General features: G+C 27.9%; 1 protein-coding gene across 2 annotated transcripts in view; it reads left to right on the top strand.

Annotated features, from left to right (window-relative positions):
• Positions 1-10,930: 10,930 nt before the first annotated feature.
• LEW1 (Undecaprenyl pyrophosphate synthetase family protein) overlaps positions 10,931-11,590 on the top strand; it is a 19,128-nt gene continuing 18,468 nt past the window's right edge. The window contains exon 1 of one of the 2 annotated variants that reach the window (XM_011039255.1): positions 10,931-10,942. The gene's annotated coding sequence lies outside the window, so the exon portion shown is untranslated. The remainder of the gene's footprint in view (positions 10,943-11,590) is intronic. The other variant, XM_011039256.1, reaches the window with a different exon arrangement.

The raw sequence follows: 11,590 nt of genomic DNA, 5'->3' as shown, positions 1-11,590 counted from the left end.
TTAGACTACACAAGGTTACTCCTTCTTATTAATGATGTGAGTAGATTAATCGGAGTTTGTTTGTTTGATAGGATACTAGATAACTTTTAAGCTATGTCATTTAGAACTCAAGAGTCCATTACAAGAGTAGACTAGTTTGAGTTGTTTGATACGATATTGGATAACTTTTACAACTATGTTATTTAGCATCCAAGATCTAGAGTCCATTATATATTTTGCGTGATTATTGAAAATCGGGAAAATTGTGTAAATACATTTACGATTCAACTAGCATAGCTCATGATGCAAGATGGATTACTTTATTGTTTCTATTTGTGATTTTATTTAACAATCTCTACAAAACCAATTAAATAAAAGATAACAACAAAAAGAAACCATATATATATATATATATATTTTACCATGTAAATTCATCAACTATATCCACTTTAATTGTATTTACCTTTAGTAAAAAAGGTATGATTGTGATTAGTTCAAGTTTCTCTACCAATAAAGAAGTCATTTATGTTTTTTCTAAACTTATAATCCGTTGGTAAAAACCACTAGTAACAGGGAAAAAAAAGACATTTCACCGCTATTTGTTAGCGAGAATGCCTTATTATTTTCCATACATTATGGACATGTTATTTTTCCATGTATGCTCCAACCAGAAACCATTCCACAAACTGGTAAATCATTAATAGTCCACATCAAAGCTACCTTCATCAGAAATTTATGTTTCCTCGATATATCATGAATCAAAGTCTTGGATAACCACACTGCTTCAACTCATCAATCAACAGTCAAAGACTAATATATATATTCTGACCTAGACTATTAGGATCGAGTTGTGTGTTAAGGTTGCGGTTTTGGCTTTAACCTGAAGGAGAGGACATGATTGAAATTAGGATCATTGGCTTGTGAGCAATTTAAGACTCCGATACCATATAAGATAATTAACATGATGTGTTTCACCATCCCATGTTATTAATACGAAGTCACATGTATATAATTTAGGTATGATTCATTTATTTAAACTAAATTTAGGATATGTTTTTTAGGCTAAATCAATGCTATAAAGCTGTTACAAATTACAAGATTATAACACAATATACACCATGATTTGAGGCTAGATTGACTTTATTTAGATTTGCTTGTGTTTAATATCATCTTCCTTTATACAAGGTTAGTTTACAAGCACTTGATATAATGATAAGCATATGAATTTTTGCTATGACAGATAAATTGTAAAGCATCATATAACTACATGAGATTGGGATTGGGCTTTTTCTAAAGACTGTAAAAATGGATGTGGTATTTAGAATTCTCTTTCTTTTTTTTTTAAGATTAGTAATGGAAAAGGATAAGACTCGAGTTTATCCGATTATGATGCTTATCAAATATTAAATTACATACGGTTACTTCCTCTTAGTTTATTTGTTCAATAGGATACTAGATGCCTTTTAAGCTCTGGTATTTAGCACCCGAGAGTCCAATAGTCCATTACAAGAATAGATTAGTTTGAGTTGTTTGATAGGATTTTAGAGATAACTTTTACAGCTATGTTATCTAGCACCCACAATCTAGAGTCCATTACAATATTTTGCCATGTTACTGGAACTTGGGAATATCATATAACCATGTGCAAATGCATTAGCTAGTGATGTCAGATGAATTACTCTATTGTTTCTATTTGTGATTTTCTTAATCAATCTCTGCAAAATTACATAAATAAAAGATAATGAATTACTCTATTGTTTCTATTTCCGCCATACATGAATTCATCATTCATATCCACTTTCATTGTATTTACCTTTGGTAAAAATGGTAAGGTACCAAGATTGTGATTAGTTCAAAGTTTCAAAACATGACACTAGAAGATATTTTGAGAATTTTAATGAACATGATATCGAGTCTGCATATTAATGCAGCATGCATATTTTCGTTTCATAAGTATATACTTCTCGGAAGTACCATGTCATGGCAAGCTATACATACATATAAAAAAGAATGTTGATCAGCCAGGACTCAATGCTTCACCCTCCTAAGCTTGGCTTAGTACCCAGAGGCCAAACCCTAGTCCAGGAAGCTATTGTCCCAGGGCTACATGGTGAGAAAATCATAATACTAAACATTGAAGAGGATGTGCATCTTGCAGGGGAAATTAAGAAAAATAAAAACCTAACTGAAGATTTGCACTTTAAGTTAGCTCACGATCATCTCTTAGATTTTCTTATTGATGTAATCAGCACCATCTTAATCACAAAAATATAATTAATTTCATGGTTGTTAACTGCAATGTAAATTAAAATTTTATAATAGTTCTTAACAATGATATCAATTTAAATTATTATGGTTATGAAATACGACATCATTTAAATATTATGGTTTTTAATATCGATGTCCAAAAATATGTTATTTTGTCAAAAAAATAAATTACGTTATTCTACCAAATTTTTTAAAATAAATGTTCTAATTTTTCAAATTATTCAAACTTTAGATACTTTTTACCTTTTTTAAGAAAAATAAAATTCTTTGGTTGTGGTATATTTTTTTCAAACAACTTTTTTATATATATATATATATATAAGAATAAAAATGTTTTGCATCAGATAATATAATTTATGCTTGAATCTATTTATTTATTTCTTGAATTAATATTGCTAGGAAAAAAATTCTGATCAAATTAATATTTTAAGTAAACATTGTTACATTAATCTAATATATTTTGAAGAATTTAATAAATTCATCAAAGTATTTTAACAATGTTTTATATATAATCAAATTTATAATAGAAAAAAAAAATCAGACCTTAAAAAGGAAAAAAATGCTAATAACATATGATATATTTTGGAAAAAAAAAAAGAAAGCCTAGCAATTCTTCTCCATCATTGGATAAAGATTGAAGCCCAATAAAAAATAAATTTTTATCCAGGAGATAACCCAATAATTGTTAGAGTTATTACCCAATAAGATATAAGATAATTAATACAGCTAAGTTTCAATAAATATCTCACTACCGTATGTTATTAATATAAAGTCACACACACATACATATAGACATACACACAACTTTTAGAATTCTAGTTTAGGTAGGACTCATTTGTTTAAGTTAAATCTAGGATATATTTGTTTAGGCTAAACCTGTGTTATTGAGCCATTACATATTGCAAGATCATAACAAAGCATTAAACATATTTTAAGGCTAGATTAACTCTATTGAGATTTGATTGTGCTTCATATCATCTTCTGTTATACATCCCCATAAGATTAAGCTTCCATTAATAGGATCAATCTTGTTACATAAAAGTTTTGTATGTTGTTTGGATATAAGCTTGGTTAGCAGATTAGCTAGTTTATTTTGGATATCAACATGACAAACATGTATACGGCCTTGGCCAACTAAGTCTTATACAAAATGAAGATTAATTTGAATATGTTTAATACGAGATTGATTAACTGGATTGAAGTTGAGATGAGTAGCTCTAAGATTGTCAAACAGCAACTAAGGTGTGGTTATGAGTATAAAACCAACTTTAGTGAAGAGATTGTGTAGCCATATGGTTTTAAAGGTTGCATTGAAAAGTAATCGATATTCAACCTCTATAAAATAACAGGTAACAACTCTTTGTTTCTTTTAGCTCTAAGAAATTGGAGTTAAACCTATAAAGAAAATGTAGGCAAAAGTGGATGTCCTATCATCAATATTGTTAGCCCAATTAGTATCAGGGAAGGTTTTGAGAATAGGTGCACCAGCTTTATTAATCTAGATTCTATGAAAAAATTATTTGTTTCAAATAACAAAGGAGTGGTTTGGTTACTACTCAATGATTTTGTGTTAGCTTGTGTACAAATTGAGATAACTTATCCACAACAAAAGAAAATATTTGGGTGCATCAAAAAAAGATATTGAAGACTTTGTATAATACGATGAAATGCTGAAGTGTTTATATGCGAAATGTCATTAACTAATTGAAGATATTGACTTGGGGTAATAGAGTACAGACATCTTTTGCACCATCTATATTGGTATTTGATAAGAGATCATGAGCATACTTGTGTTGTGGAAAAAAAAATCTTGTTTAAATAGGTATGACTTTAATCCTTAAGAAAAAATAAAGAACATTTATGTCTTTATGATAAAATCTATTATTGAGTTGCTGGATAATATAAGGCACAAAAGTAGAGTCATTGTCTATAATCACAAGGTTATCAACATAAATCAAGAAATAACGTGTTATAAAGGTTTGACTATAGATGAATAGTGACGAGTCTGGCTTTGAAATATAAAGGCCAAACTGAAAAATAACACTTTTAAATTTGCATATCAATTTTATCGAGCTTGTTTCAATTCATAAATTATTTTTCATAATCTACAGCTATGTTTAGGTTTGAATAGATCTTTAAACCTAGGGTTTGCACTATATAAAATATTATAGAGCAAGTATCAATGTAAAAATGCATTATGATTATCTAATTGCTTTAATTTCTATCCATTCATTGAGCAAGTATCAATGTAAAAAGGCATTATGATCATCCATTTGCTTTAATTTCTATCCATTCATTATAATAGTAGTCATAATAAGCCTAATAGTTGCATGTTCAATTACAAGACTAAAAGTTTCATTGTAATTCAAACTATGTCATTAATTATAGCTTTTTGCAACAAGTTAGACTTTACACTTGTCAATTGACCCATTTGGATTCCTCTTTACCCCGAACCCTTATTTACAACCTACTGTTGTAGAATTGAAAAGGCATGAAACTAAGTGTCAGTACTATATTGTATTAAAATAATGAGTTCATTGGACATTGCCTTATGCCACTGAGATTGTGAGATGACTTGATGCATACTAGTTGGTTCGATGTCCTTAGAAAAAGGATGTTTGGTCATAAAATTGAGTTGTTTGAGTTTAAAAATATTGTTCATAGATTTGGTGGTTATTTGATGAACTCGTTGAAGTTAGATAAACTGGCCTAAGTTCATGTTTATAAAGAGTTCATGAGGAGTTAAAGGCGTCACAAATTAAGAAGCATTGTAATTTTCAGAGGCATGATAAGTAAAGGTTTATTTATAAAAATGATAACCTAAATGATTTGGGAAAGAATAAGATTGTGAAAAAAAGGTTATAAAAGGGTACCTAATAAAAGATGTTGCAATAGTAAGGACACCTTCTTGAGATGCCAATGATGACGAAGAGATAAACTTTATGACTACTGGTGACTGCTGGATGTTAAGGAATAAAGGAAGAAATTTGTGTGGTGGTAAAGCATGTTTATTGTTAAGAAAAAATATAATAGCATTTTCATTTTGGTTTTCATTAAACACAACATGTCTTGAAATGTACAGTCTTTGAGTTTATGGTTCTGGACATTTATACGCATTTTGGGTTTGGGAGTAGCCAAGAAAAATGCATAGTTTGGACTTAGGTTGCATTGTGTTAAACTCAAATGCTTGTGTGAGAGGATAACAAATGCACCCAAATTTCTTTAACTTGCAATAATTTGGCTTTTAACCAAAAAAGCTTTTAAAAAGGGATTTATTTTGTAAAATGGATGTAGGTTATCTATTAACAAGATATGAGATTGTGTGGAATGCGCATGGTCAATATAAAGGTTCAAAAGAAACATCATAAAGTAATGTAGGACCTATTTTAACAAGATGGCGATGATGATGTTTAGTGCCACCATTTTTTTGTGGTGTGTAAAAGGCAATGATGTAGTGACTGATACCATCACTACAAAAAAAAAAAAAAGGGTCATTAGCATTGGATGTTAGTAACAAAATAGTTCAGATGCTATTTTAGCAACAAATTAGTAACGGATTACATATATATTAATTTTTTAATATTAGCAACGGATTTACCAATGCAAAATCAATTACAAAAAAATAAATTAATCTATCAAGAATCAGCAATGGATTTTTCATTTCTCATATGGTTGCATAAAATTTACAATGAAAAAGCCTGTTGCTAATAAAAAGAAAAGATTAAACTTTGGCTTTTATACACAAACAAATAAACAATAATAATGTGTTAATAATTAATTGGCACGTGTATACTTTGTAAAAAAATACATATATAAGCAAATACCAATCTTAAGAGGAAAATTTATCATTCTCCAAAAAAACCCTAATTAACCAATATGTCCCTTTGTATTCCTTCTCCAAAAACTCCATCTCTGTCATTTTCTTAAATTCTTCTCTATGAATATGTGCTCCTAAGACATTCCTTTTAAAAAAAAATATTATTTATCACTTTCTTAACTTCTTCTCTAATGAATATGTGCTCCAAAGGATTTTATCTAGCAATGAATAAATATGGTCCAATAAAGATAACATGTATAATTAGAAACCCATATTTAAGAAATTGTGATTGTAATTTAAAGAGAATATATATTGTTTTATTAACTAATTTTGTCGATCTATTGCAAATTATTTATTAAATATAGTTGTCGTCACATGTTAATGCTTTTAATTTTTAATGTAATGTTCTTTATCTTCATAGTTCTATGACGATTCCATTGTTGCTTGGCTAGGTAGTGAGGCTTTTTCAAGGGTTTTGATTTTTTCTATTTTGTTGGGTATATGTATATGGTTTTTTAGAAGAGAAATATGGGTCGTGTGTGACAGACCCGTAAATAGAAGTTAGATCATAGATTTTACTTATATGCTGTGAAAGTTGTTTGATGTTGGTTAACAATTTTTTGCTTACTACATCATTTTCACTCATCTTTTTCATCATCAACTTCTCTTTAGTGAAATTGTTCTTGTTTAGAAGTGTTAAACAAAGGAAGGTAGAGAGAGTGAAATTGTTCATCATCAATTTTTTACCTTTCTCATCCTGTTTTGACAAAAAAATTGCGCTCTTGATTATTCACTTTATTTGTTGTAATGTAGATGATAAAGCCCTTACCATTGTAGTGCAATGATATTCCTTTCTTATTTGCATTTAGCTTCATTAAAAAATTTTAAAATTTAGGATTTCATATCTTTACTTTTCATCTAGTTTTTTATTTGATTAGTTACTTCTTATTTGTAGTCCTTCTAGATTGAGAACCAAGCAAGGAAACAATATGATAATGATTTAATTCTTCTACACAGTAATTTTATACCTATATATGATCATGGATATGTGTTGAGTTTGACTTCAGAAGATAATCTAATTAATATAGAAAGGTAAATGATCTTGACTTGTGTACCTTTCTTAGATTTCATGTTTTGAAAATGTTGCTTTTATAGTCTTTGTCCTACATGCTTAGAATTATAACAAATATCTAAGTTGTTCAAAACCTATTGATTGTTATGTATATTGAGCATGCTTGGGATATTAGTATTCGTAATGATTTTATGATTGTGACAGCTATATTGTATGTGATGCTAATAATGGTGTAATTTGTCTCCAAAATATCCTTTTTGTTTATACTACACTTTTTTAAAAGAGAAGCTGTTATTTTGTGTGTTGTGCAGTTCAACAATCATAGATTAGATAGACATAATCTTATTTTAGTTTTTAATTATTTCTTTGTTTAATATGATGATCTTAAGTAATAAATTATTGATTACATAAATATTTAATAGTTGGTTAAAAAATAATGATAGCATGTGTTTCCATGAAACTTCATTTCTACAATATTACTTGACAATGCAAGCGATTATATATATTTTTCTAAATAAAACAGTATAGATTACTAAAACTGAAAAAAATGTTGATGATAAATAATAAACAGAGCATTTGCATGGTGTATCCTAATTAGCTAGCTATTCTACCTATATAATTTTACTAATCAATAAGATAATCAAAACAATATATTATCTTTCCCTTTTATTATTATATTTAATTTTATTATAGGAGAATTATAAAATAAAGATAATTTCAAGATATGGAACTGGTCAGGAAAATCATCCTTTATTTAATGGAACAACTTAGTGTGTGCCTATAAGAGGAGCTACAAATTATAGAATATATGATGCACCTGATATGTTGAAATTCATGGTTATTACAAGTGTTTCATCACAATCCTATACGATGGAGTCAACACCTTCTAGCTTATCAATTCAAGTAATGAAAGAGCAAATAAAGGAAAGAGACATTTTATCACGCATCAGGAGATGACTTCTATCAAAAAATTTCTTAGTAACATAAGATACCAAGCTTGGACATCAAATATGGATCAAGGTATGTCAACACCTATAACTTCATTTATGCCATCACATGTGGCTCCACATATGATGACACTTATATATTCCTTGTCTAATCCAATATATCGATCTAGGCCTCAACCACTATATACTAGTTCCTCTTTATAATGGTCAAAATTGTTTTGGCTCGTTTTCACCACCACCACCATTTATATGATAAAATATATTTATTAAATTATGAGTTATCTATTTTGATGTAAGTTTAACAAGATTTTGATATTTATTTTATTTGACTTATTATTATTGATAAAATAATTTCTAGTATTAATTTATGTTCTTTATATATTTTTCTATAATTTTTGAAATATCCACAAATAATTATAAGAAATTCAATAGGTGATGAAAAAATAATTTAAAAAAATCATGTTTTAAAAAATAGTTATTGGACAAATCAACAACGGATCACTATTGTTAATTAATAACAAATCAGCAATGCAATATACATTGTTGATAAGCAATGGTGATTAGTGATGAAATATTTATTGCTGATTTATGCAATCAGTAACCAAATTTCAACAATAGGTAAGTTGTTGCTAAAAAAATCAGTAATTGATAATTTATTGCTAATAAATTAGCATCTATTATTTGTATCTGACATTATCTATTGTTAATTTCATTGCTAATTTTTATTAGCAATAGATTTTTGTTTTATCTGCAATGGACTAAATAGTTGCTAATAGACCCCTTTTTTAATAGTACATGGAAGGATAAAAAAGGGTCTAAAACCTATAAATTCACCACTATTGTCAGAATAGAGTGTTTTTATTTTGGTTTAAAATAATGCTTCAACTGTTTAACAAATTTTTTGAACTGTGGACAAATGCAAGAAACACCGAACTTATTAACCATCAATCAAAGCCACATGTATTTGATATGGTGATCAACAAACATATAGTAATATCAAGATCCATTAATGTTAAAGTCTAGGAAGCCATTATCCTAAATCTATATTGTGAGAAAATCATAGTACTAAACATTGAAGAGGATGTGCATCTTAAATTAAGAAAAACAAAAAACTAATTGAAGATTCACACTTTAAGTTAGCTCACGATCGTCACCTAGATTCTTTCACAGTCTAATTAGCACAATCTTAAGTGCAAAAATATAATTGATGTCACAATTATGAATCATGATATCAATTAAAATTTTATCATGGTTTTCAACAAAGACATCAATTTAAATGTCATGGTTGTGAAATGCAGCATCATTAAAATGTTGTGGTTTTCAACATTGACTTGTAAAAACATGTTATTTTGCCAAAAAAAAAAATCAAAGTGTGTTATTCTACCAAATTTTAAAAATAAATGTGCTAATTTTACAAATTATCCAAACTTTAGATACTTTTTACCCTTTTTAAGAAAAATAAAATTCTTTGGTTATGGTATATTTTTTCAAGTACCTTTCATATATATAAGAACAAAAATGTTCTCCATCAAATTACAAAGAAGATAATTTATACCTGAATATATTTATTTCTTTCTCAAATTAGTATTGTCAAGAAATTTTTTAATAAAATTTATATTTTAAGTGAACACTTTACATCAATATAATATATTTTGAAGAAAATAAATTCATCTAAGTATGTTAACAATGTTTTATATATAATCAAATTTATAACAAAAAAATGTTAGAGCTTAGAAAAGAAAAAAAATGCTAATAAGATATGATGTGTTTTGAAAAAAAAAAAATAAAGTCTAGCCATTCTTCTCCGTCGTTGGATAAAGACTGATGTCCAACAAAAAAAATCATGGATTTCCATTTAGGAGACAATCTAATAATTGTTATAATCATGACCCAACAAGGTATAAGATAATTGATACTGCTAAGTTTCAATAAATATATCACCATCACATGTTATTAATATAAAGTCACACTTACACACACATACGATAAAGACTAAAGTCCAACAAAAAAAAACATGGATTTCTATCTAGAAGATGACCTAATAATTATTATAGCCATGACCTAACAAGGTATAAGATAATTGATACAGTTAAGTTTCAATGAATATATCACCACCATATATTATTAATATGAAGTCACACTTACACACATATAACTTTTAGAATTCTAGTTTAGGTAGGAATTATTTGTTTAAGTTAAATCTAGGATACATTTGTTTAGTCTAAATCTATATTATAGAGTTATTACAAATTACAAGATCATAACAAAGTATGCATCATAATTTAAAGCTAGATTGACTCTGTTGAGATTTGATTGTGTTTCATACCATTTTTCTTTATACACCCCTGTAAGATTGAGCTTTCATCAACAAGACCAATCTTATTACACAGAAGTTTTGTATATTGTCTAAACATAAGCTTATTTAGCAAATCAACTAGTTTATCTTGGGTATGAACATCACAAACATGTATGCAACTTTGACCAACTAAAACTCATACAAAATAAAGATTAATTTAAATATGTTTCATATAAGAGTGATTAACTAGATTGAAACTGAGATGTGTAGCACCAATATTGTCCCATAGTAGCTAAGGTAAGTTCTTTTTTAATTGTATGACTTAAGTTCTAGAACAACTAGTATATTAGTTGTTAAGTTTTTATCCAAACCTAATGAGAGGTTTTTGTTATGGTTATTAAGAGAGTGATTATGGGTCATTTAGAGGCTAGGATTGCACTGAGGATGAGTTTGTCCTATCAAAGCCAGTGGGTTTTGTTCAGATTGAAAATAGAGGTACCATCAAGAGAGGAACATAAGACATCACCATTAAAATAATCAAGTAAATCATAACTAATAAAAAGGTTTTTAACTGAGTACACAATTGAGGAAAGTTTGATAAAGTTAGCTTTTCATTAACTTAGACAATAATATTTAGGGCAATGAGAGGCTTATCAGAATCTGAAAAGGGTTGTGTGTGAAGGTTGAGGTTTTGGCTTTGATTTGAAGAAGAGAACATAATTTAAATTAGGATCGTTGGCTCGTAAGAGATTTGAGACTCTGATACCATATAAGATAATTAACATATTAGGTTTCAATGAATATTTCATCACCCTATGTTATTGATATGAAGTCAAGTATATATACACAACTTCTAGATTTCTAGTTTAGGTAGGATTCATTTGTTTAAGCTAAATTTAGGATATATTTTTTAGGCTAAATCAATGTTATAGAGTTGATACAAATTACAAGATCATAACATAATATATGCCATGATTTAAGGCTAGATTAATTTTATTGAGATTTGTTTGTGTTTCATACCATCTTTTTTTATACAAGGTTAATTGATTGTGCATCAAAAGTTTCATTAAGTCTCTTATTTTACATATGTATTTATTGTTTTTATTTGGTTTCTTTTATAATAATTGATGTGCTTTTCAGTAATGAAGTTTATTTTAATGTTTCGATAGGTTTTTGGAGCTTAAATGAATTAATTCAGGAAATTCAACGTC

This window comes from Populus euphratica, unplaced genomic scaffold, assembly GCF_000495115.2.
Source record: "Populus euphratica unplaced genomic scaffold, PopEup_1.0 scaffold91.1, whole genome shotgun sequence".
In the NCBI taxonomy this organism is placed as follows: Eukaryota; Viridiplantae; Streptophyta; class Magnoliopsida; order Malpighiales; family Salicaceae; genus Populus; species Populus euphratica.
The sequence above is the reverse complement of the archived record's forward strand: the minus strand, read 5'-3'. Positions and strand labels throughout refer to the sequence as shown.